This window comes from Eptesicus fuscus, chromosome 2 (genome assembly GCF_027574615.1).
Source record: "Eptesicus fuscus isolate TK198812 chromosome 2, DD_ASM_mEF_20220401, whole genome shotgun sequence".
In the NCBI taxonomy this organism is placed as follows: Eukaryota; Metazoa; Chordata; class Mammalia; order Chiroptera; family Vespertilionidae; genus Eptesicus; species Eptesicus fuscus.
The window spans coordinates 109,251,296-109,277,761 of NC_072474.1; the positions used below are offsets into that span (position 1 = coordinate 109,251,296).

General features: G+C 40.8%; 1 protein-coding gene and 1 long non-coding RNA gene across 6 annotated transcripts in view; one reads left to right on the forward strand and one right to left on the reverse strand.

The window, feature by feature from the left end:
- LDB2 (LIM domain binding 2) overlaps nt 1–26,466 on the forward strand; it is a 323,996-nt gene that overhangs the window by 20,297 nt on the left and 277,233 nt on the right. The window lies entirely within an intron of this gene.
- Nucleotides 11,315–24,802, reverse strand: LOC114234882 (uncharacterized). 2 transcript variants are annotated; one of them, XR_003621065.2, is made up of 4 exons: nt 24,654–24,802; nt 12,916–13,057; nt 11,712–11,943; nt 11,315–11,546 (listed from the first exon to the last, which is right to left on the reverse strand). It is a non-coding gene; the product is annotated as an uncharacterized LOC114234882 (long non-coding RNA). The 2 variants fall into 2 exon arrangements; XR_003621063.2 differs by having other exon boundaries at nt 11,665–11,943.

Below are 26,466 nucleotides of genomic sequence, written 5' to 3' on the forward strand. Positions count from 1 at the left end.
TGTTTGCTGATTACTGCTAGTTGGCATCAGTTTAATGCCTTTCCCCCTAATGTACCTAGAGATTTGTGATGGAATTATCTATGCAAATTGAACACTTTAAAAAAGCCCTCCACAAACCTGTATGTTATATTTATAAACTTTACATTGTACTAAAGTCAGCAAATGTCACAGAATTAAAATCAGTAAATGCAAAAGTGAAGGTTTCCATAGCAACAGTAACTAACCCATATTGCATGTAAAATGGAATGTACATTAGGATTTACATTTAATCATCTACTAGTAGAGAAAGATACTATATAGAACAGGTGCAACATGATACGTTCAGGTGACCCCAGCAGCTCTTTATTCTTTAAACTTCAGGCTTTAGCTTCTTTAACCCTTTTGTATCTACCAAGTTTTGACTTATTGAAGGAAAATGAGGTAGGAAAAATTAGAGGCAACGTCAGGGCAGAGGTTGCACCCCTAGATTTAAATGTAGTGGAACATCATTCTTGCATAAATTATCAATCAACTCTGTAGGTATTTCAGAGAAAGAAATAGATCCAGAATACTAAACACTTAGGAAATTGTTGCATGTAGGGTACTTAAGAAGAATGTCTGTCTCCATAGTTAGTTCGTCCAAACCTTCAGTGCCTCTAGAACATGGTAATGCAACCTGCTTTCATGGCTTTGTGTTGGTTGTGGAAAGGCCCAATGGGGTTGGGGGTGTGGGACCAGAGACAAAGATGGGGTTCATAGCCCAGCTCACCACGTCTGTGCCTCTGGCCTCTTTTGGTGAACTTCAGATTCCTCCTATAATGCATTTCTTACCTATTACTGAGGGTTCTTGATGTCTCAAATTGGACTTGGGGGAGGTGCATGCAGGATAATTTATAGCCCCTGAAGCTTTCTATGTGGATGATGATGTTGCTAGTGTGTGAGCTGCTTTATAAGGCGGACACCATCCCCGAATGTAAACTGCCTTTGACTGCCCTTGGCTGTGAGCTTCCATAACAGGAGGTCTCCTCACTCTGCAGATCTTCCCAGCCCTTCTGGCAAAGGGCTCTGAGTCACTGTGATCAGCCGTTGGGCCTCCTCATATCAGTCTACATGGGGAGATGGCTCTAGGTGCAGTCTCATTGGACAGCATTTCTTTTTATAAAATTGGAAGAAATGTTAGTACTGACTAAACGTATGATTCATTCTAAAATGCAGTTGATTTTTAAAAAATAATTTTAAAAAAATTTATTTTATTGTTTAAAGTATTACACATAGTAGTACATATATCTCCTTCCTCCCATTGTTAAAAATAATTTTAAAGAGCATTAATCATAAGTCCCGTACCCCCTCTCCCCGCCCCAAAAACTTGAGTGGCTTTTGGATTCCCTGACTTTGCTCTCAGACTCTCTGAATTAGAAGGTGTGGAGTAGGGCACAGGATCTTCTTTGTATTAAGTAATCATGGTAATTTCTAAAAATTTCATTTTTAAATCAATCAATTAAGTTTGCATAGCTTAAGGTGTTAGAATGAGGTTATCTGCCCATGACCAAGATCATAATTTTGCCACCAGTCCAGAAGCCCTGTTCTAGTCATAACCCACTTCCTTGTATAGTATTCATGGGCTTTTTGGGTATAAACATTCTGGTGTTTTCCCTTTAAGTTTCAGCTGCTGTTTTTAATTCGGCCTGCCTTACTTGCCAGTGACTACCTGTTGGCTATTTTTTGGTTCACTTGTTTTCTGGTCCATCAGATGAGCCTGGCCTCCTCTGCTTCTTCCTGCCCAGACTCTGATAACATGCATGTCTTGTGTCTGTAGTTGGTCTGTCCTTGTGGCTTGTGTCTTAGAGTTCATGTCACCATTTCTTATTACATATAATTTTTATTTTATATTTTGACATTTTATTAACCCAATCTCACTCTTGTGCATACATAAATAGGAATATAAATGAAATAAATTGGTTAGGTGTTCCTAAGACTTCATATTCAGGGTCTAACTTTTCAGAATTGTTCTTTGAGTCATAGCTGTCCACAGTTTTCCATAGAGTATACATTCTGTGCCACCAAAAATGTTGGTGAGACAGCATTCTTCAACATAATGTATTAGGAGAAAAAGCAGTTGGTGCTGGCCTCTGGGCAGGCTCTGCATTATATAGAGCTTGCCTAATTTTAAATTCGATTTTCAGGAATGTAGCTAATCTTCTTGGATGCACAGTTTCCCAATTCTTAGCTTGAGCCATTTGATTTTGAGAGTTTAAGGAGTGATCCATTTTTTCTCTCCCATTCTTTTCCAAGTCATTACACCCATCCTGCAAATTATGATGCTTTTGTTTTTAATATTTGCCCATGTGCCATGACAATGATGGCTTGACAGGGATGGTAAATTAAAATCTTAATATAAAACATACATGAGACTTCAGAGCCTGGAGCCAATGATACTGGGGGAAATGTGCATGTTGAAATTAATGAAATTATATATAGGTAGACTTAGTTGGGATTTTACTATGCTTGTGGTTTATAACCTTCTTTCTCACCTTAAAACATATTCTAAACATATTTTCATTAAATGTTATATAAAACTGGACTTTGGGGAGTTGAGATATTTAAAAACGATTCTATCATAGTTTGTAATAGTAAAAAAACCCCAAACAAACCCAGAAATAATCTAAATGTCCATTGACTGGTACAGTGGAATAACTTTTAAGCCATAAAATAGGAACAAAATTCTAATGGATACTACATCATGGATGAACTTCCAAAAATCATTATTCTTAATAAAAGAAGTCAGTCACAAAAGACCACCTTCTGTATGATCATGTGGGCAGGGACCAGTGGGGACAGGTGCTCCTATGATGGACATGAGGTAAAGGGGTCAGGATGGTAGGTACTGAGTGGACATGAGAATGGAGGTGGGCAGCAGAGATGATGGGGTCACACCAGAAAAGGTCTTTTGCCTGGTGGAGGGTTTATTTTACGGGGAGGGGCAGTGATCCACACAGCTCCATAGACACCAGGGGAGGCCACTCTCCATTCACACCCATCCTTAGCCAAGATGCAGAGCCCCTAATCAGCTATGTGACTTTGAAGGAGCCACTTATGTTCCTGGCCATCACTTTTCTTATATAGATGAGGAAATTGGACTAATGTGACGGTTAAGCTTCCTTTACATTTTAAATTCTAGCAATATCTGAATCTAGATAAGGCTTCAGATCATCTTCTTATAATGAATGTAGCATTGTCCTGCTCCTCTTGATTGTCTGTGGAGACTCCTGCGCTTTCTCAGCTTTCCCCCACATTGTTATGGTGATGGTTAGTTTTCCAAACACTGCTGATCCACTGCGTCTTCAGCCTTTTCTACTTCCTTTTGAATTGGTGGCCTGCTTCTGCTGCTTTCGTGTAAAAACTCAGTGGTTTGCTTTTTCCAGTTAAGCATTTGGGGATGGTGAAGGGCAGCCATTCATTTCCAATGTTGTTGCTGGCTGGCATTCCAACTTGGGCACCCGCTCACTTCAGCTCAAGTCACTCACTTTGAATGAACATGTCTCCAGAGACTGAGATGCCTCCCCAAGAAAAGGCTGTAAATCCCAGGAAACAGACTCAAGGAACTACTGAGTGCTGTTCTTGGATCTCTACATTGATCTTCTAGACCACTTACAAATTAGAGAGCAAAATAGCTGGATGTTTTTTAGGTTATGTTGGAGAATGATCGAAGAAATCACAGAGGAGAGTGAACATCTGCATATTGGTTATGACCAGCTCCAAACTCAAGAGATGAAGCACACACACTGTACTCTTGTGATTTAGAAATTTCCTGCCTCAATAATAATAATAATTTTTAAGAACACCCATGGTGGTGTGGTTAAGAATTCAGGCCAATGGACCAGACTGTCTCCATCTGAATTTTAGGCCAAACATTCCTTGGCCACGTTATCTAACTGACTATGAGTTAGTTTTCTCATTTTGAAATGCAAAGTGATGGTAACAGTAATTACTTTGTCAGGATGTTATTAGAATTAAATGAATTAATACTGTTACATAGTGTTCATATAAGATGGTAGTTTTAGAAGTCCCATCACACCTACAATCTTATTTTCTCTTTATAATAACCCCTGTCTTAGTCAGTTTGGGCTGCTATAGTAAAAATGCTGAAGAACAGGCGGCTTAAACAACAAATATTTATTTTTCACAGTTTTGGAGGCTGGGAAGTCCCAGATCAAGGCACTGGCAAATTGGGTGTCTGGCGAGGCTCACTTTCTGGCTTGCCAAGCAGTGAGGCACTTGGCATGATGCCTGACAAATGGTAATAGTAGTTGTCATCACCAACCTTATCATCATCAACATCACCACCACCTTCGTCATCATCATCATTTTCATCACCACCACCACCACCACCACCATCACCACAACCACCATCATCTCATGAAAGGAAATAGAACTTCAAGGAGGTTAAGCAACTGGACTAAAGAAGAGCACTGAGGTGAAGGCCTTCTGTAAGAAGTGCTCCCATGAATAAGAAATTCTTCTCTATTACACTGTACTTGATTGCAACTTCTTGGTCATCATCCTTTGAAAGGATTTATCCCTTCTCAAAAGATTCCATTGTTTGACGATGTAACATAATGCAGCGGGGAAAGCATTGGGCCTGGACTCCAAGTTCTTTTTTTTAAAATATATTTTATTGATTTTTTTACAGAGAGGAAGGGAGAGGGTTAGAGAGTTAGAAACATCGATGAGATAGAAACATCAATCAGCTGCCTCCTGCACACCTCCTACTGGGGATATGCCCACAACCAAGGTACATGCCCTTGATCGGAATCGAACCTAGGACCCTTCAATCCCCTCTATCCACTGAGCCAAACTGGTTAGGGCTCCAAGTTCTTTTTATTCTTTCTCTTCCTTGACTAACTTTGAGTGATACCTTGGGCAATTCACTTCCCTTTGAGGCTCAATTTCTTCATCTGGCAAATGAGGGTGTTAGATCAGGTAGCCTGTATAGTTTTTCTTTATGTCACAGTGTTCTTTGGTTTATTTATTAGATTTAGTTGATTTATTTACTTGTGTATTTGTTTTCTTTATTAAGTACATTTTTAAAGTTAAAAAAGAAATGCAGTGTACAGAATTTTGTTATTCTATCACCAAAATCTCCTAATTGTCAAATTTATCCCAGTCCTTTCCAGTGTAGCTGTAACTTTGCTGCTTTGTAACCTGTATTTTCATTTACCTTATATCATGTGTCTTTTCCATAGTGATGCCTTTTTGTGTATTGATTGTTTTTAAATGGCACTCAGGAAAAATAGTTCTGCACAGTCACCTTCCTTTTCTCCAGCTCTTATCACCCAGTCCTCTGTAGATATCCTGTTAGGCTAGAATAACAATTATTATTCTTCCATGTGGTGATAAGGCCTTTGAAGGGAAATAAAATGGGACAAGGGGTTGGAGAGTGACTGGAACAGAATGGGGGTAGCTGGTTTAGACAAGACCTTGAGGGGAAGTCTATCCGAGGGAACACTGGCTCAGAGGCCACCTGCAGGAAGTGGATGCATGAACCATGTGACGGGCTGGGGAAGAATATTCTAGGTGACAGCAGCATGGTGGGAATGGGTTTGCAGTGTTTGTGGGGCAGTGAGAAGCCTGTGTGGCTGGAAGCATGAGTGGAAGAATCTACCCCTGAACTCTCTGAGATGAATGAATGTCCCTGCCCTTTCCCTTCCAAACTCAAATTGGATCACTCCCAATGGGACTGTGGACAGCCATGTGGTGGAGTGCTGAATCAGATACTCTTCGTCACTTGATCTTCTGGTGTGGGGATGTTTTGGCTTAAAGAGAAAGAGGGGAATTGGAGACACTGCCCTCCATCTGAAGGGCTGTCTTCACAGGCAAGGACACATTTACCAGATGGAAAATGGCCCTTCTCTTGGAGGCTAGAGGATCCCCCTAGTCACTGGGGCTGGCTTGTGGAGACTCCCTGGCTGTGTCTCCATCAGGGCTTGTGGTGCTGAGCCTGCCCCTAGGCTAGCCTCGAATCCCTACACATCAGAAAGTTGAGCGCAGTCACAGCGAGTCCCTCCCTTCCTGCAAGAGGGTCAAGAGCAGCTCTTTGTGAATATTGGTCAGTGGAGCTTCTGGGTCTCATCATGGCCAAGGGAACTTTAGGCATGGGCCACTTTGCCCAGGGATTCCCTTAGGTCCTCTACATCCAGTCAGCCAATAGCCCCAGAGTGTGTGAAGGTGGGGCAGGGTTTCAAGTCAGGCCTTGCTTCTACCCATCTCAACAGAGCTCACTCAGTCATGTGGCTCAGCGGCCAGAAACTCAGATACTGGCTCTGTCATATAGTGTTTCTCAAAGTGCTTTGCTACCCACCTGCATCATAGTCACTGGGGTGGCAGGTGATTACTAGGAGTGACAGTTCTCTGACCCAGACCAACACCTAATGAAGCAGAACAACTGAGTGTGGGGCCTGGGCATCTGCAATTTTCGCTTAGTTCTTGGGAATCTGCATTTTAATAAGCCGCCCCAGCCTGAGGTTTAAGATTCACTAGCTAAGAGAGCAGAGGGCAAAGTAAACATGATATTTATGTAATCATGTTTATTGAAGGAAAAACATGATAAATGCTCCTCTCATTCTGCTTTCTCTACCTCTGGCACCTTTTCAAAGAGGAATTAAATTAATAACTTGTTGATTTGTAACTCTTGCCCTTTAAACATGTAAGCTCCCAGCACGCTGGATGTCAGAATCATTAGTCAATACATCAATACTCTTAAGGAGTCTGTTCACTTAACTAATAAAGCGCAGCCAAGGTTGTTTTCCTTCCGTGTCCTTGGCGGCTGGAGCCATGCTCTCTGTGACTGGAGATGTGCAGGCTGCTCAGGCAGCGCTGCTGATGGATGGCTCCCTGGCTCAGCTGGCTGTGACCCTCGGATCCTCTTCCCTTTCCTCATCCTCTTCCTTTTCCTGGTGACCAATCTCTGCGGGGCTTGGCATCCTTATGAGCATTACACAAAGAACTTCAATTTGCTGGACTTCAGGGGCGGGGGACCGTGGCATTGTTCCTGTTTCTCCTGTTATCGTTTGGCCTACTAATTCCATTTTCCTTATATTCCCGTGGGAACCTGGATGCCTTTAACCACTACTGAGGGTTGCAAATAGTGTGGGTCGCAGATAGCACTGTTTGGAGGGAACTCACCCAGGGCCAGAGCTGGAGGGCTCTCTGATTCATGCAAGATAGGGCCGTTTCTATAGTTACAGCGGTATCAAACTTGTATTCCTGTCTCCAAATATTTAGGGGGAGAATCTAATAACCAAATATGGACAAAATGGTATTTTACTCAAATGAAAGAGACCACGTTTTTTAGTTCTGTTTCTGTATACCAACCACGTGTAGATATAGCCCAGAGAGTGAGCCATTCTTGTGAAATAATTTTCATAGATTAAAAGAACTATGAACAGCAAGATGGAAGAACTTTTCATTGGAAACTTCTTATGTGGAAGCCTCTTAACATCCTTTATTTCTTATAACAACCATGTGAGAAAGGCATCCTTGTGCCCATCTTACAGTTAAAGAAACTCAAGTGTAAGGTGGTTGGTTTGCTCAACTGTGTCAGGTGCTGAGGCAACTGAGCAAGGAGTTAATTCAGTTCGGTTCAAATGACGTGTGGGCACCTATGGAGTGTTGACAGCACACGTATGGGTTGAAGAATTCACACAGTCTCTGTCTGGGACATTAAGAATGGCATTGCCGACAGAACAGCATGTGCAAAGGAGGAATGGCCATGCATAGTGTGTCTGGGGGATGTCTGCTGTTACCACGTGGTGGGAGTAATAGGACTGGGCTGAAATCATATCTGGAGGCCATACAAGCTGTCTACGATGCTCTGTAGCCCATGAGGAAAAGGCTTGAGTGTTTTAAAGCAGAGATTCAGCATGATACCTGTGATGACAAGGAGGGCTGGTATTGGCAAGAAAGCTGGAAGTGAATGGAGTTCTTCAGTCCTCAGGGGAAGCTGAAGAGTTGCTATCCATCCTGTATTCTCTGACCGTGTATCTGTAACCCTGGCTTTCACCGGGGGTAATTTTGCCTCACAGAGAACACTTGTCAATATCTGGAGACATTTTTGGTTGTCACAACTAGAGGAGAGAACTACTGATATCTAAGGGGTAGAAGCCAGGGATGCTGCCAAACATCAGACCATGTACAGGAGAGTCCCCCACAACAAAGAATTATCAGGCCCAAAATATCAATGGTGCCAAGGCTGAGAAACCCTGACTGGCCTACTGTGACTTTGGTTCTGATTGACAATCTCAATCCCACATTCTTTGTCACCCCTTTTGATCAATTTAGTGAGTCTTTCTTTCTTTCTTTCTTTCTTTCTTTCTTTCTTTCTTTCTTTCTTTCTTTCTTTCTTTCTTTCTCTCTCTCTCTCTCTCTCTCTCTCTCTCTCTCTCTCTCTCTCTCTCTCTCTTTCTTTCTTTCTTTCTTTCTTTCTTTCTTTCTTTCTTTCTTTCTTCCTTCCTCTCTCTCTCTCTCTCTCTCTCTCTCTTTCTCTCTCTCTCTCTCTTTCTTTCTTTCTTTCTTTCTCTCTCTCTCTCCCTTTCTTTCTTTCTTTCTTTCTTTCTTTCTTTCTTTCTTTCTTTCTTTCTTTCTTTCTTCTTTCTTCCTTTCTTCCTTTCTTCCTTTCTTCCTTTCTTTCCTTTCTTTCTTTCTTTCTTTCTTTCCTTTCTTTTCTTCCTGTTCATCCTCACCTCCTGAGGATGTTTTTCCATTGATTTTTAGAGAGAGTAAAAGGGAGAGGGAGATACAGAGAGAAACACCGATGTGAGAGAGTCACATTGACTGGTTGCCTCCCACATGTCTCGGACCAGGGCCAGAAGTCTGCAACTAATATACATGCCCTTGACGAAAATTGAACCCGGGACCATTCAGTCTGCAGGCCAACACTCTATCCACTGAGCCAAACCGGCTAGGGCTTGAGTTCCTTTATTTGTATAGTAGATATCAGAATATCATAGGAATAATAGAGTGGTAGGACAAAAAATTTATGAACTTTCCAATGATTATTTGTGTATATATGCTCTTTATGGACTCATAGTCAAGCAACAAAGGAGTCCTCCATACCCAAGTGAAGCAAACTGCTTTGGGGATTCCTTTTAGTTAACATGTCAGTTGTATTTAAGCTGCAGAATCCTTGTTTCAGGACTACTGCCTGACTTTCTGGCAAATTATCTTGGATTGATTTTTTTGATAGCTCTAGGTATGCCCGGGGGTATCCAGTTGTTTTCACTGGGCAGGTATAGATCCTGGTGGTACAGAACTACAGCGTTGCCAAGGTCAGTATATTGCTAGCTCTGAAATAAATTCGCCAACCATGACTTTGTCCACAAATGTGGATCACTGCCCAGATTGCTTCAGCATTATAGAGTCTCTCATTGAATAGGCTGGTCTTGAAACAGGTGCTCATTGAATGAGATAGTCTTAAAACACGTTGTCAAGGAGCCGCAGAGTGTTTGGATGGAAGAGATCACCTGTACTTTTGCAGATGAACAAACTGGGGGTTGAGATGATGTGGAGTGATTTGCTTGAAGTCACACAGCGAATGGGCACCCACCTCTAGGGCCCCCTGTACGAGGGCATAGGCACTAAAACCAGACCACCCGCAGCTCAAGGGCACTTTGTATTCATGCATGATGACCTGGCATTGCTTCCTGTCAGTTTCAGCAGACGTGGACCAGTTAGACAGAGGCCTTTAGGTCCTAGCTAATACAGTGATGCTCACTGAGCTGAGAGGATTGCTCTCTGCTCATTTTAAGAGCACTCCTCTGTTTTCTTTGTGACAGTGGGTCTCCTTGTACCTAAAAGGTCAAGGCTCTGAATTGAACTGGACATGCTCTTATGACACATTTTTTTTTTAAAGTCCCATTAATATGTAAATGTATAGGGAAGTGTAGGTAAAGGAAAATGTCTGTAGGGGCTGCAGGATATTATACTTCCCAGGCTACCAAGACCCTTCTGTCTTTCTCAGTGTTTGTCTCAGCAGAAGTCTGTGCCAGGAAGGTGCTTTGGCGAGGTTAGGGCATTAGAGCTGTACTGTGTGCATTTCTCCATGTTTGCAGTAAAGGAGGGGCCATGTTGCCAGGTAAGCCTGGCTCTTTGAGTCACCTCTACGACTGACTTATTTCTCTGAGAGGTTTTCTCATCTGTCAAATGGGGATAATAATAGTGCTTGCCTCCAAGTTGGAGAGGATTAAATTATCTTTAAATTTGCATTAAGTATTTTTCCCTAGTACTCAACAAACTTTAATAGCTTCATATATATTACCTATTATGACTTTTTATTACTGCAATTATTATTGTTATTTCACTGTGAAATGTGTCTGGCATATAGCAGGTTTTCCACCAACAATACTCACTCTCTTTCTCTCTCTCTCTCTCTCTCTCTCTCTTTCTCGTAACATCTCTACTATCAAGTGCCTGTGTGGCACCCAAAACGCACCCTCCCCTAAGAGGGTCCTCATCTCCCTACTTTGGAGGAAATGGGAATGGCCCCTCCTAACTCAACATGCTCTGTGTAATGAGTCTCTGAGTCTGGGATTCCAGCCACACCACAGTGAGAAAATCCAAAGTGACAGTGATAGGGACAAGTGATGTGAACCTACTGAGGATTCGGTTGTGAAACCTCACACCTGTCATCTAATTGAAATATTTAGGGGGAGGATGTAATTGAGGCATTGGGGGGACTTGAGTATTGCCATACGGATTTAAATGCCATCTGATCCTGGTTACCTGGCTCTTACTAAGTGGCGCTGGGTGAATCACCCAAACATGCTACCAGTCTTGACAGCAGGAATGGGATCCTCGCTCTGCATTTACTCACAGAACTCAGTTGATCACAAGTTAAAGTGTTGAAATGTTTCAAGGAGACACCTTTTGTCTTGTCTGTAGTGTCATTAGAGGTCTGGAGTAGGCCTTCCAGATATCAGAGTACACGTCTGTGATTTACTGACAGTGTCATTGTACCAGTTTTCTTAGCTCAGTTTCCTCATCTGAGAAATGGGAGATATGAGCAGCCATGGGGTGTGACAGTGCTTTCATGAGATAAAACATCATGTGACAGTGCCTGACACATAGTAACCTCGAGAAATGCTATTTCGTTGTTATTAGTATTATTATTATTATTATTTTTTAATGTAGAGGTTGAGCAAGGTTCCAAGGCCTCTTTTTGTTTAAAAATTAATGTCAAGTTTGGAGGGTGGGCTGATTACAGGGCCATTAGCAAGATCACTTAATGGATTAAATAATATTCTAAAAAATAACATGGACAACAACACAGGGAGAATTGTGCATTGACGCAGTTTGCATAAGTCAATAAATATTATATCAGGTCCAGGATGGGAAAAGGATGTTGCCGAAATAATTGTGATGCGATAGTCTAAAAAAATAAAGGCAACAATAGGCCAGTGAGCTGGCCAGCAGGAAGCCCCAACAATACCCGCACCTTTTTCCTGGACCTTGCCCGGAGTTCCTTCCAGGCGACACAGATAACCGATGGATGATAAAGTCAGGTTCGGTGCCCACTGAAAATAGAATAATTAGTGTCAAATGGTTATCTGATCAGAAAATGGACTTAGCAAACACCCTTCCCGAGCAGTGTTGAAGAAAGTCCCTTGTGAGGAGGAAGTCCCTTTTTCCCACCTGAGTTGTGCCACTGAGTCACGGTGGCGCACTGAGGCTCAGCTCACCTGGAACATCAACAGGTCTCACCTCTGTCTCCAGCCATTATGGCATCCTGCACACCCTCCTTGGGAGCAGAGATGAAAACAGTGACTTCTTGCATTTATAGAGCAGTCGTGTGCGTGTGCATTCTTTATTCCATGGAGTTCTGGAGGCAACTCCTGGTGTTGCCTGTCACCTCCATGACTTACTGCTGGGCTGTGAACCTGGCTCATCCCCGCTGAGCCTCAGTTTCCTCATCTGTAAAGTGGGAGAGAACAATCATTTAAATCTCATCTGTTGTTGTCAGGATTCTGTGAGATCATGTAGGCAGAGTGTTTAGCAGTGTGCCTGGCATTACTTACTATATTTTAATAATCAATTAAATAGTAATTATTATTAATAACTAGAGGACCAGTGCACGAAATTCATGCACTCGGGGTGTAGGGGGGTATCCCTCAGCCCAGCCTGTGCCCTCTTGCAGTGCAGCAGTTGGACATCCTTAGCACAGCTGCTGCTGTGCTCGCCAACCGTGAGCCCAGCTTCTGGAGCACTGACCACCAGGGGACATCTCCTGCATTGAGCATCTGCCCCCTGGTGGTCAGTGCTTGTCATAGCGACCAGTCTTTCCTCCATTCTGTCAATTTGCATATTAGCCTTTTATTATATAGGACAATCCTGTGAGGGACAGGATTACCTCCATTTTGGAAGTGAGAAACTGAGACTCATTCCATTAATATATTTATTAAGTGTTCATGTTTCAGGCACTATTTTAGGTCTGGCTGAGAGGAGAGATGGTAAGCAAGTACATGTATAAATAGTTATAATTTATCCTGAATTCTAGTAAGTGATATGAAGGTGAAGCTGAGAAAAGGAAGAGAGAGTAAAGGAGCTGGATGTCAGGGATGGTCTCCCTGCTGAGGGGACATTTTAGCAGAGTCCTTCCTGAAGTGGAAGAATGAGCCTTGCCAACATCTTGGGGAATAGCATCCAAGCAGAAGGAACAGCCTGTGCAAAGGCTCTGCAGTAGGAGTGTCTCAGTCAATCATGAGGAATGGCAAGGACCCCTGGGTGCCCAGAGCAGAAAGAGCCAGGACAGCAGTCAGCGACGAGGTCAGGTCAAAGGAAATCTATGAAGTTCCCGCTTAAGATTTGTGATTTTATCCTTTGGGAAGCCAGGGGAGGCTTCTGAGGTGAATGTTTGATCTGAACTAAACTCTGTCTAAGATTTACCCTGGATCCTGTGGAGGGAATGGGTTGCAGGTAGGCAAGATGGGAGTAGGGACATCCATCTGGCAACTTTCTCAGTTCAGATGAGCAACGATGGTGGCTTGGATGGGGATGGTGCAGTGGAGGTGGTGGAGATGGTGATGGACTGTAAGGAATAAAAAGAGACCATAAGATCCATTCATTCTCCATCCTTTAAGAACTACTGGTCTACCAGGGGTAGGAGACATGTCAAGGAAACATTGAACTCCAAAGATAACATTCTATGGGGGATTAGGAAAACACAGAACATCATGAGCGGGCATGGTCAGCAGAAGCTTTAATGAGAATGTGGGGCTTCAGATGCACCCAGGAAAATTTGAATAGGCCAAGGCATGAAGGAAGCAAACCACTTAACTTTTGGAGATCTATATAAGGAAAGGCTCCCACCAGACCAAACATAATGCTTAAAGTCTAAATATTTAGGTTATTTCCAGCTTTTGGCTACTTAAAAAAATAGTTACTCTTCATTTAAAATCGCAATAACAAACCTATTCCATGTTAACAAATGCCATTTTTAAATTAAAAAATTATGTTTTCTCAAACAACTTGGAAGTTAAATGAGAAGATTGGTATATTAGTTGTGTGGCCTTCGGTGAGTTACTTAACCATTCTGAGCCTCAATTTTATCCTTTATAAAATGGAGAGACTACAGTATTTACCTCATAGGACTGTTGTGAGAATTAAGTGGGTTAATATATATAAAGTGGTTTGAACAGTGCAAAGCGCATATTAAATAATTTATAGTGTTAGCATTTCTTTAGAGTAGGTACAGAGTAACTGAAGCATAGACTACACATATTTTAAATATAAATAAGGTTTTCCCCCCTCCTTTTCTCTGGTCTTCATAGAAAAAGTTTGCCAACCCCTATAATGGACCAGCCTACTTGTCCTTCAAAGTGACTATGCCAATTTATATTCCCATAAGCAGTCAGATTATGAGCATACTCACTTCCTGTACGCTCACCAATGCTTGATGTTAGTAATTTCTAAATTTTTAGCCAAGCTGTTGGATCACAAATGGTATCTAAATTGAACTTGCATTTCCTTGATCAGAGGTTCTCAAAGAATTTGGTCTCAGGATCTCCTGACACCCCTTAAAAGTATTTAAGGACCCCTAAAAGCTTTTGTTTCTCTGGGTAACAGTTGTCAAGATTCACCATGTTAGAAATTAAAGCTGAGAAGTTAAAAAAAAGAGTTACTATTCATTTAAAATGGCAATAATAAACCTATTACATGTTAACATAAGTGACATTTTTTAAATTAAAAAATTATGTTTTCTCAAACAAATTAGAAGTTAAGTGAGAAGATTGGCATTGTTTTGCATGATTGCAAATCTCTTTAATGTTTGCTTAATAGAAGATAGATGGATTCTCACATCAGCGTCTGCATTCAATCTGCTGGTATATTGTTTTGGTTGAAGAAAGTATTTAGAAAGCAGCTCACATAAATTTGTGGTTAGAAAACAGGAATATTCTAATAGCCTTTGAAATAATTCTTCTTTGTTCCTATATCAAAACTCTACAAGTGATAGTTTCTTGAATATAACTTTCAGTGTGGAATCTGAAACTATATCACTGAGCTTTTCATGCTTTGTAATATTGAAATTCATCAGTCTATCTTGTACCTTAAATGGATCTTTTATACCCACTAACGAACTTGTAATATTATGCATTGGTTATTTGAAAAATATTGATTTGCTGAATTTTGCAAATCTTCCAAATTGGACACTTTTCATTATGCAAGAGCAAAAAATCACAGTTATTAATACCACCATCAATCATATCAGAAAAGTTTTAAGTATTAGGAAGCTGTCAAACAGACAGCAGCAGATATACGTTTACCATAATTTAAGTTTTGCTTGAGAGCTCAGTTAATCACTGGCCACAAACACCATCAGGTGTTTTCCTTGAAGTGATTGGCTCATTTTGATTATTTTTGAGAAAACATCTGACAAATATGCATCTGAATCACTATAGTTCATCTGTTGTCCTTTATCTAAAATGGCATTGAGTTAAATAAAGCACTAGTTGAGCTCATAGAAACCACACAAGTGTCCTTCCTGGTGATGGCATTCATACTTATTTTGGCACACAGGATAGTAAAAAGCAAGGACTCAATGATAGAAATGTAATACAATGTGTAATTACATCAAGGAATTCTTTTTTTTTTTTTTTTTGCTCCAAGTGCCTGGTAGTGAAGAATGCAATTACTCCTAATGGTTTGGTACCACTACCTTGATTTGGGGCTAAGGTTCTGCAGTTTTTCCCACCATTGCTGTGCACTGTCATTGCAAATGTCAACACTGAGAAAAGGGCAAGCAACATAAAATTATGATGCAAATAGTTTTGATCTCATGTATCCCCTAAAATGATCTTGGGGACCATTGAGGACTGCTGCCCTAGATAATACTGAGGTTGAGCATATTTTTATCTGTGTTTTCTTCTGCAAACTGGCTATTCACATGCTTTGCCAATTTTTCTATTGGGTTGTTTGTCTTTTTCTTATTGATTTTTAGAAGCAATGTATATGTTGAGAATAGAGTTTTTTGACACATGTATTGCAAATATTTCTTCACCAACAGGGCAAAACCTAAATAATGATGTGCATCCAACATAGTAAAACACTGCATTGCATGGAATATTACAGAATATACTAACCTAGAAAGGCCTAAAAGATATTGCTTAGTGTAAAAAAAAAGAAGGCAATTTTTAGAAAATGTAGAGTGTGTTACTTATAAATTCCTTTCTACTCATTACACAAAACAGTTGTTTTATAAATATATATATATATAAAATTGTATAATGTTATATATAAAAGTTTTGTATATACACACACATATATAACACACACACACACACACACATATATATATATATATATATATATATATATATATATATATAACATGTATATTAAAGACACAGATAAACAACATCTTGAAGGATAAACACCCAAATTATAACAGAAGATAATAATAATCATTATTTTAGACTAGAAGCCCGATGCATGAAGACTCGTGCAAGAATGGGCCTTCCTTTCCCTGGCTCCCAGCACCGCCTTTCCACTCCAGGGCCCAGAGCCACCTCTTTCTGCTCCAGCCCCGCCTTCCCATGCTGCCCAGAGGCCCTGAGCGGCTGGGGTGGTGTGGAAGGCCTGCGTCGTCACCATGGTGATGACGCAAGCATCCCGCCCCACCCCTGGCCGCTTGGCACCTGCGTATGCAAATTAACCTGCCATCTTTGTTGGGTTAATTTGCATACTCACTCCTGATTGGCTGGTGGGCGTTTCGAAGGTATCGTCAATTTACATCTTTCCCTTTTATTAGTGTAGATGGAGAGAAAGGACCCACAACAGGGAATTATATTGATTGTACCTTTGACTTATTTGTAGCTGATTTTTTTTTTTACAATGAGAGTATGTTTATGAATTTATTAACTAAAATGAATAACTTCTTAAAAATTATAGGAACATGGCTTCTTGATCCTTCTAGCATAATAGCTCTTGGGGAATAGGATTTGCATATATGCTAGGAAGAATGCCAGTGTATGCATACTTGAAAAAATAATAGTATTTTCTGGAAGCTTAAGCGCTTTCTTTTGGGTGCTCCCTACTGAGAAAGGATGCCTATCCCACTATTAAGGAGTTGTGGGCCAAAGTTTTCACTAAACTTAAAGTGACCTTTCTTTTGTCCATCTTCCAAATTCTGACCAACTAATATAAATAGTCCCAATTCAATATTTATATAAAATTCAGGGTATAGTAACCACTGTTCCTTAAAAATATTTGGATTGGTTTGTTTGATTTAAATATTAGTGACTGACTTTTACACTTTGGTAACTACCTAACTTTCCCCTATTTACCATAGGAAAATAAATAGAGTTAAGGTTTTAGCCCCGCAGGCACCATTTAAGGGATTTAAACCAAACGTTACTCTTGCAGTGCGTTCATATAAGAAATGAGATCATGAACTCCTAAAAATAGTTGGTGTCAAATTAGGAAAAGCTGGAGCAAGTTAATTTCAGAGATATTATCTTCTGTAGTTATGTACTGCATATCTCTTCCCATGATTCATATCTTCCCATGATTTACACCAACAGAACATCTAATTGAATGATCACTGACATTCATGGGACATTTTTTGTCCAGCTGATTCTCCCAGTGCTTTATGAGTGGTTCCCCCGTGTGGCAGTGGCTAGCCCAGCCCACGTGTATAAAAGTTGACCATTTCAGTGCGCCATCGATGTGTGTGTAGGGAGGGCAGGGCCATCCTGTTTATCCCCTCATGCCCCGAGAGCTGCAGGACTTACCCAGCAGAAGGAACATTTCCTTCCTGTCCGTCATGGGTAGAGCACAGGATACCTTTGTAAGTTTCATTTAAATGCCTAACGGTCTTGGTCACGGATGGAGTACAGAAGCTAAAACATACCTAGGGTCGACTCTACATGTCCAGGTGGTCTGAGAGGTCCTGGACATGTTTTAGATGCTTAATTGCATCTTCATAAAAAACAACAACCAAAAACAAAAAAAAAAACACACACACACAAACAAACTAGTGAAGGGAGTTGCTATTATCTACACGTTACAGCTGAGGAAATGAGTCTACCCTGAGATCACAAAGCTAGAATGTGACAGAGTTGGGACTGCTCACAACTGTTTTTGACCTTGGAAATCAGGCTGGGTCATCACTGTTTCTTTCCTGCTAGAGACGGAAATAACAGAGCAGGCAGGGAAACTTTCCCAGGAGTCTCTCTCTAGCACACAGTGGTGCCATTATCATCTGACCTGCTCTTGTCCTGTTGACATGGGTGGCCTTTGTCCTCAGCTGTGTTTGGGCTGCTACCTCTCTCCACCTAGTGGCTCATGCCTGTCAGGTCAAGCTACCTAGACCTGCATTCCATGGTAGTCCTTGCTTCTCTCCTGCAGAAGTGATTGTCTAAACTTATCTCCACTTTCCTTCCATTTGTTCCCTGTTGAGACACTGCCACTTGACTCCTCCTCTCCTCCCTTTGCTGAATCTGCCTCTCAGAGACATTACTCACCTACTGGCAAATGAAATGATTTTTTAATTTTTATTTATTTTATTTCAGAGAGGAAGGGAGAGTGAGAGAGAGATAGAAACATCAATGATGAGAGAGAATCATTGCCCAGCTGCCCCCTGCATGCCCGGCACTGGGGATCGAGCCCAAAACCTGAGTATGTGCCCTGACCAGGAATCGAACCATGACTTCTTGGTTCATAGGTCAATGCTCAATCACGGAACCACACTGACTGGACCAAATGGTATTTTTAAAATTTACTCACTGGACCTTTCTGTTGTAATTGCCACAATTCCTGCTGAGAAACCCAAGATCCTTGCTTGTCATGGTACTGTTGTCCTAGTGTTTTCAATTCTACTTCCTTGACCATTGTATTGGTCAGTTTTTATTATCACCTTCTTCTTGCCACGTGTGGTGGGATGGATGGGCTCCTACATGCTTGTGAAGGTCAGTTTTTAATTTTTCAAGAACTTTGTGAACCTGTTCATGCCATTTTCATCGCTTAAATCAGCTATGGAGTTGCATTTACATGATAGAAATTGGCAAATGTTGAAAATCAGCCCTGCTCCATCCCCAAGAGCATTAAACATTCACCAGTACCCTCACTGCTTCTAAACCACCCCATTAAAGTGGGTGTTTTGTAGGGTAGCCATTCTTAACAAGCTTTACCCTCACTTGACACATTCTTTCTGGAAGATCTCTCCCTTCACCCCCCAACACACACACACACACACACACACACTCACACACTGTCAACTGTACCCTAAGTATCTATCTACAGCCCTAAATTCACTCCAGAGTTTCAGACCTGTATATCCAAACACTTACTGAAAATGCACATTTGAACAGACACCCTAAATTCACCAAGTCCCAAAGAGAACTCACCATCTTGTTCTTTTCCTGTCCCTTACTTCAATTACTGTCTCCACCTTCCACTTGCCAGAAGTTGGGTGTGACCTCTGTTTCCTCAGCCAGGCTGAGCCCAAGGAGGCATTGTTAAGTGAGATGGCCATTCATTCTAGGAGCTAGTTCTTGGGTGGTAACCCAAGGGAAATGGCTTTAGATAATGGTGTGGTTTTCTTTTTGATTTTTTTAGACTGTTCTAATCTCTACAATGTGGGAATTCTGAGATTCTCAGGTCCTGCGAATTTCTGCAGTGCATACCGCCTCCTCCTCTGTTCTCAGCAAAGGGAGGGGAAAAAAGTTCATGTAAATTAAGCATCTAGTAGATGCCAAGAGTTTTAGGAACTTTTCTATACATAAGTTTATCTGAATCTTCTGAATGTTTCTATGACATAGATATTAGGATTATATTTCTTTATGTGCAAGAGAAATTGAACTTTAACTAAAACAAATAGCTTGTCCAAGGAGTACATGCCATAAGTAGGTGGTAGAGGCATGATTTGGACAGGCCTATAGGACTCCAAAGCTTGTGGTCTCTTCATTACCTCACACTGCCCCTTGCTCCGTGTGTCTGTGTGCAGGAAACTGGTCACTGGCAGCTTGGATGACAGACTCACAGAAAGGGCCTCTTACCCTCACCCCTGTGCAGGAGGCCCTCCTTTTTTTCAGTGCTGCTGTCCTTGTTCTCCTGCATCCGAAACCCTGTTTGCCTACCAGAGGACCTAGGTAGCATGACACCCATTGAATTTCCCAAATGGATGCATGTGAAGTTCATTAATGTTTCTTGGAGTGTTTAGGCTGAAAGCGTTTCCCTTTCTTGGAAAACATATCTAAATGCATTGTTTAGATATACAGGTCTGAACATTGTTAAACCGTTTTTTTTAAGGGACCAGTATGCAAATGCCTACTATGCAACTAGCTTGTGCAGTAGGAGGGATCAGATGTTAACAAAGGCCAGATGTACAGCTAAGGCCTGCACCTCCCTATAAGGTGCGGACTGTCCAGTAGCAGCCAGGCACTTGACCTATGAAATAAATGGTCAGAGTGATAGGAGGGAAAGGAGGAGCAAGTGCCCGCATGCTCTCCGTAGCTGTTTTAATAGCTACTCTTCAAAGGATGTGTTGTGTTTTGATAATCAGGAAACAGTCATGTCACATAATGTCACTGTATTGTTAAATGGCTCCCAAAGAATTAACACATCATCAGAGCCAGAGGGATCTGAAGGCAGTTTCACAACTCTCTACAAGGCTCTCCATGAGTAACCAGTCTCTTCGGATGGTGTTCTCCCGGGGTGCCATTTGGTCATGATATAGTGTATCTAACATTTGCTGCATCTGTGTTAGTTGAACAGCTTTATACCAGGCATTTTGAATGAAACAGTGAACAAAGTTGACAAGGTTCCTCCCCCATGGAGCTTGCATTGCTTGGAATCAATTTAAGAAACATAAAATATCAAGTAGTGATTTAGGCAATAGGAAGAAATAAAAGAGAGTGATGGCAGAGAATATGCTCGGGGCTACTTTACAGGGGGTGTCAGGGGTGTTTTCCCCACTGAGCTGATATGTAAACAAAGACTTTATAAGCAAGAAAAAACAGCCTGGTAAAAATTTCTGGGAGGACATTTAGGCAGAAGCCAGTGGCAAACACAGAAGGAGGAGGAGGAGGAGGAGGAAGAGGAGAAGGAGGCGAAGGAAGAGGAGGGGGAGTAGGAGGAGGAGGAGGAGGAGGAGAAGAAGGAAGAGGAAGAGGAGGAGGAAAAGGAGGAGATGGGGATTAGTCAGATAGAGGTGAGGGAAGGTTTAGGGAGGAAATGACTTCTACATTCAAGCACATGGCCTTGCAGCCTCTGCTAAAATCCCGTCCAAGTTGGGGAGAGGTCGGCTGGCCACCCTTCTGCTGGGTGTCTCTAAGGTGAAAAATTGTTCTAGGTGCTAATCTAGACTCTGCCTTCTTGAACCTTTCATCCAGTTGTGTTTTTGTTTTACTAGAAACACATGGAAAAATCTCCTGTTTTCTTAGAAATTGTTGCCAAAGATTTGAATACCAATATTTTTGACATTATTTTTTAATGTATTTTTATTGATTTTAGAAAGGAAGGGAGAGGGAGAGAGAGATAGAAACATCAATGATGAGAGAGAATCATTGATTGGTTGCCTCCTGCATGTTCCCCACCAGGTATCAAGACCACAATCCTTGCCCTGGCTGATTTGGCTCAGTGGATGGAGCGTCGGCCTGCAGACTGAAGGGTTCCGGGTTCAATTCCAGTCAAGGGCACATGCCTGGGTTGCGGGCTCGATCCCCTGTGGGGAGCAAGCAGGAGGCAGTCGATCGGTGATTCTCTCTCATCATTGATGTTTCTATCTCTCTCTCCCTCTCCCTTCCTCTCTGAAATCAATAAAATATATTAAAAAAAAAAAAACAAAAACCCCTCACAACCCAGGCATGTGTCCCAACTGAGAATCAAACTGTGACCTCCTGGTTCATAGGTCCATGCTTAACCACCGAGCTACACAGGCCAGGCATTTTAATGTGACATTGTTTTAACACATTAATATTTTAAATTGGTTTGTGTAAAAATGCCATTAATTAGATCATAGTGTGTATACATGTGTTTCTCCAAGCTGACTGTGTATCTCTCTGTTATGTAGCCTGAGTTCTGAATGAAGGGCTCAGCCTTTAGGGATGACTTGTCCCCAAGAAACTTTACATAATTTTTGTTTTTGCTTTTTGTAATTCACTTTGTACTTAGTTTTGATCTAGTATGTGCTTATTGTATAGGAAAAATAGAGACAAGTATTTAGAGTTAAAAGAAAATGCCATCTGGCATCTCACCACCCAAAGACCTTGATAGTTAAGTATTTGGCTCATTTTTTCTTAGTATTTTTTCTTTTACTTTTATCACAACGGATGGTGTTTGTACAATACATGCATGTTTTGCTTTTTTCATTTGTATTATAACAAATGTTAATACTTCTGGAGAGTTTCTCAAATAATATTTCTCACAACACTTGCTGAGGATTTCAGTGTATAAGGTGACTTAATTTATTGTTAGAAATAATGATGGTTGTTATTTTAATGCCATGATGGCAAACAAATTGTAGTATTAGGATTTTTTCTATAATTTGAGTAACACCCGAAGGGGATCACAACCACACAGTGTGGACTTTGTACAAAGGGACAACACCGAGTTTCCAACATGTGATGCAATTGACCTCCCGTCGGGATGGATGTGTGGGGCCAATTGACCACATTCAGGCCTCTGTCCAATGATGTCATTAAGAGAAGCATTTGCTGATTTGATAGGAAAAGAGCCTGTTTGGTGTTGATGTCCTCATTTGTATTCTGTGGCTTACTAGTGAGGATGAATATTTTCCTGTATGTGTGTTCATCATTACATTTCCTTGTTTCTGAATTGTCTGTTTTTACTTTTGCCCATTTATCAATCGAATCTGTTATTGTTAAGACACTTCCCTGCCCTCTGCAACATTATTCCTTCCCTTATCTTGGTATAAAAACATTTTTAGAAGATTTTTTATGAACCAGAGTCCAACTAACTAGAACGTTAAGTATTCAAATTTTGGGTGAGAGGCAAATTGAAAAGAGAAATATATGACACATACTCTAAAAGTAGAGAAATTCAAATGGAGTGCAGTCTTTCTTCAGCTCTCAGTATAAAACTCATCAAAGCAAAAACTGTTTTATTTAGACATCTGGGAAATGTACTTTGACAAACATCCATTTGATGACTGTCAGCCTCATAAAGATACTTTGATATCAAAAATTCACAGAAACTGCTGAAATAAATTATATATTTTTATGACAAAGTACTCTTTGCTGACTCACTTGCCTTGTCCATCTGATATGGCTTTAGCACCTTAATACAAAAGGGAGGATCCGCTTTTGTGTAAATGACATGATAGAATTCATAAAGAGCCCTGGGGAGTCAGAGGACTGCTAATATGGCACCCCCTCTGCTTACACATGGTTGCTTTTTGGTGTTTTTAACATAAAAGTGTTTCCGAGATTTACTGTATTCAGTGCTTTTATAACTCTGAAATTATTCCCTCTAACTACCACAGAAGATAACAAAACACCCTTCAAAAGGCTGATTTCTGTGTGTGTAGGCCATAAAAAATGTATCCAAGGAATCTTTAGCTCCACTTCCAACAAGTTAAAATGCAGCTAGTACTGTTACAGAGTTTGATCTCTCACTTACCTACGGCACGAGAGAGAGCATACTTTGCCTTCTATTTATCAAACCTGAAACTACTGCTATTAGTTGTTGGAAAATATTAGAAGTGACTCAGCCATCTTAATGGGTTTCCATGTTGGAAGTGAGGGTTTTCAGCTGTTAACTAACAATGGATCGCAAACCATCTAAGGCAATGTGAGGGATGCCAGGAAGGGGCCAAAGTCCTGGAGACAGAAAAAGTATAAGAGTTGAGATCAGAAAGACTTGGATGTTGAATCCACCGTGGGGAAGAATCCTCATTTCTTCGTGGGGAAACTGACTTCTCTGGCACTCAGGTTCCTCATGCCCAACCTCATAAATTAGTACTAGTAATACTGACCTAGCCTGAAAATTGAGGATTAACTTCGATAGACATAAATGACTTAGCAGAGTGCCTGGCCCTTAATGAATAGTCCCTAACTCTTTGTGTTGTTATCATTGGTACCATGGTTATTACCTATATCTCTTACTATACAGAATGTGCCTGGAAGAAACAGTGGTTGTGGGATAATAAATAACCTTGTACTTTGTAAATAGTTTATATTATGACTAATATTAGCAACTACACCACATGTTTATTGAGCACCAAGCATGTGCTGGGTCCTTTTGCCTGCTAAAGAGGGGCGAGAGAGGAGAGTGAACCCTAGCCATTGCTATCTGTATTCCCTTGTGAAGGCTCACGCACCCACCAATGCTCAAAGGAAACTGGTGTGGCCATAGAATGGCCACATGACAGAGCTGAGAAGGGACCTTGGGCAACCAGTAGAGTTGTGGTCCTGGTTACCAAAGCTGCTTTTTCCTATGGAGACTCAATGTGAAAACTTGGGAGTAGGAGTCTGCTCACCCCTTGCACCCCACTTCTCTCCCACTAGGCCATCTAGATCTTTAGGGACCACAGAACAAAGTCCACTGATCTGGTCCACCCCAGTTGTAGCATGGTGAAATTGAGACACCAAATCTGAGGAAGTCGCCATTAGCCTGGGCTGGGGTGAAAGGTTCATTCAACCCTATTGACTCTTAAAGAGCCAGAGTGAACCTCCCCCCGTGGGTGTCGATCCTCAACACATGCTTGTGGAGGTTTACTCTTGACCTACCATTAGCAGAAACACGCCATCACATGTTTTCCCCCTTGTAACTTTTAACCACGGACCACGTTCCATTTGCTTTCACTGTTTAATATCGTATCAACCCTGAAATCAGACAAATGCAGGTGAAAGAAAAGAGGAAGTTGTGTAGGTCACAGAAAAGCCGTGTTTTCGGGGGTTCTGATAAATATGCTAATGTTGTGAAGAAACAATAAGATCAGGGAAGCAGCACTTTGAACCACTCTCTTAAGAAGTCATTGACAAAAAGATTCAAGGTGAGGAAAGGCAGGGAGAATATTTTCCTGAATACAGAGAGTCAACTTGATTTCTTAAAAATTAAAAGCTTTTGTGCCTCAAGGACACATCTCAATTACACCATAAAAAAAAAAGCTGAATTAGGAAAAAAAAATACCATCAACATAACAGACACATCCTTAATATCCTTACTGTTTAGAGGGCCATGAGGGAGCCATGAGAGTTCTTGTGAAATCAAGTTTAGCAGTTCCTTTCCCAGATGTGGAGCTGCAGAGATGTAAATAAGCCTGAGTGCAAGCGTGTCTTTTTGGTGAAAGGATGTCATTGGCCAACCCATTGGAAATGAGGCCCCAGGGAGATGGAGAGGAGCTAGGCATGCAGTTTTGACCTCTACACCTGTTGCTTGCAGACCCACTATTATTTGCTCATAATGGGATAGACAAACCCTTAAAATTTGGCTTTAAAAGTTTAAAAATTAAAACATTTAATATGGCTCCATTTTTATGCCATTTGATAGTGCCTTCATAGCTCATTTTTTGTTTAGCTCTTGTCACTTACATCTTAATGAACTACAATATTTAACATGAGAACTATATACAAGGTGGGCAAAAGTAGGTTTACAGTTGTGAGTACATGAAACACAGAGTTTATCCTTGTATTATTCATCATTAATTGTTGTATCTATTTTCCATACAAACAACTGTAAACCGACTTTTGTCCCACCCTGTATAACTTATACCCGGTATTTAACATGCAAGAGTCTGTTGAAGTCATTCATTCATTCACTCATTTGTCAACTATTTCTTGAACCAGACTCTACTAGACTCTGGGGACTTAACAATAAAAAATAAAGACATGATTCCTGCCCCTAAGAAGCATACCTATAAAAAATGCATTCTTAGAAAATAATCCTGTACATGGAAAATGCTAAATTCACCAAGACATTTATTATAGCATTATTTTTAACACTAAAATTGGAAATAGCCTCACTGTTTAAAAATGAACGCAATGATTACTTGTAATAAATTTATTGGCTGCAGATACTGACATGGTGTTTGTGAGAAAAGTGTTTATGCTAAGTTAAGTAAACACGGCAAGAGTACAGATTTGTATATACAGAATGATTATAATTATGCTAACAAGGAGGGAAGGAAGAAATACAGCAACAAAACAAAACAAAACTGTTGTGTGATGAGATTATGGTGGGCTTTCCTTTTCCCTTTACACTATTTCATTTCTGTTGAAATATAAAGATGACAGTTTCCCCTGATGATAAACTTCCTTTCCCAGGCATCCTGAGCTTTAACAACCCTCACCATAGGGTTATAGGTATGGAAATTGAGCACTGGGAGGTGTCCACCTTGGACTCCAACCCAGGAATTGCAGTTTCAGAACCAGACTTGTAACCTCTATGCCCAGTTATTCTTCAAAGAGAAAAACTGGTCTGGCCTTAAATACACAAATTGAAGCAGTGTTCTCTAGAGCTCAAGCCCTACATCCTGTTGATAAGATGGAGATCTGAATAATATCTTCTGCCCCGCTTGCTGCAGAAAGTATCAAGTATCAAATACGGGGTGTGGGAGGGGGGCTGGGGGGGGCAAAACTAGCGTCACAGTTGTGATGACATTCTTTTGAGTTCATAAAACCTTATCATAATCTGCATGTCTTTTTCCATAGGAGCAACTGTAAACCTACTTTTTCCCAACTGTAAACCTACTTTTTCCCTTACAATGATGTCTGTGAACTTTTTTGATAAATTTTAAATTTCCATTCAAAAGGCAGTTATGGTGCATATGCACAATATTTTTGAGTGCCTTAATAAATGTGTATATAATGAGTCTGGGATACTGTGAATCCACTCATATTTTCTATGTTCTAAAATAAACATTATTAAATAATTTGAAACGTTTCTTGTTGACATATACAAATGTAAATCAGCTAGTTTATATATTTTAAATAACTGTTTAGAACATGAATTTTTTCTCAGTTGATGAAAAAATATACA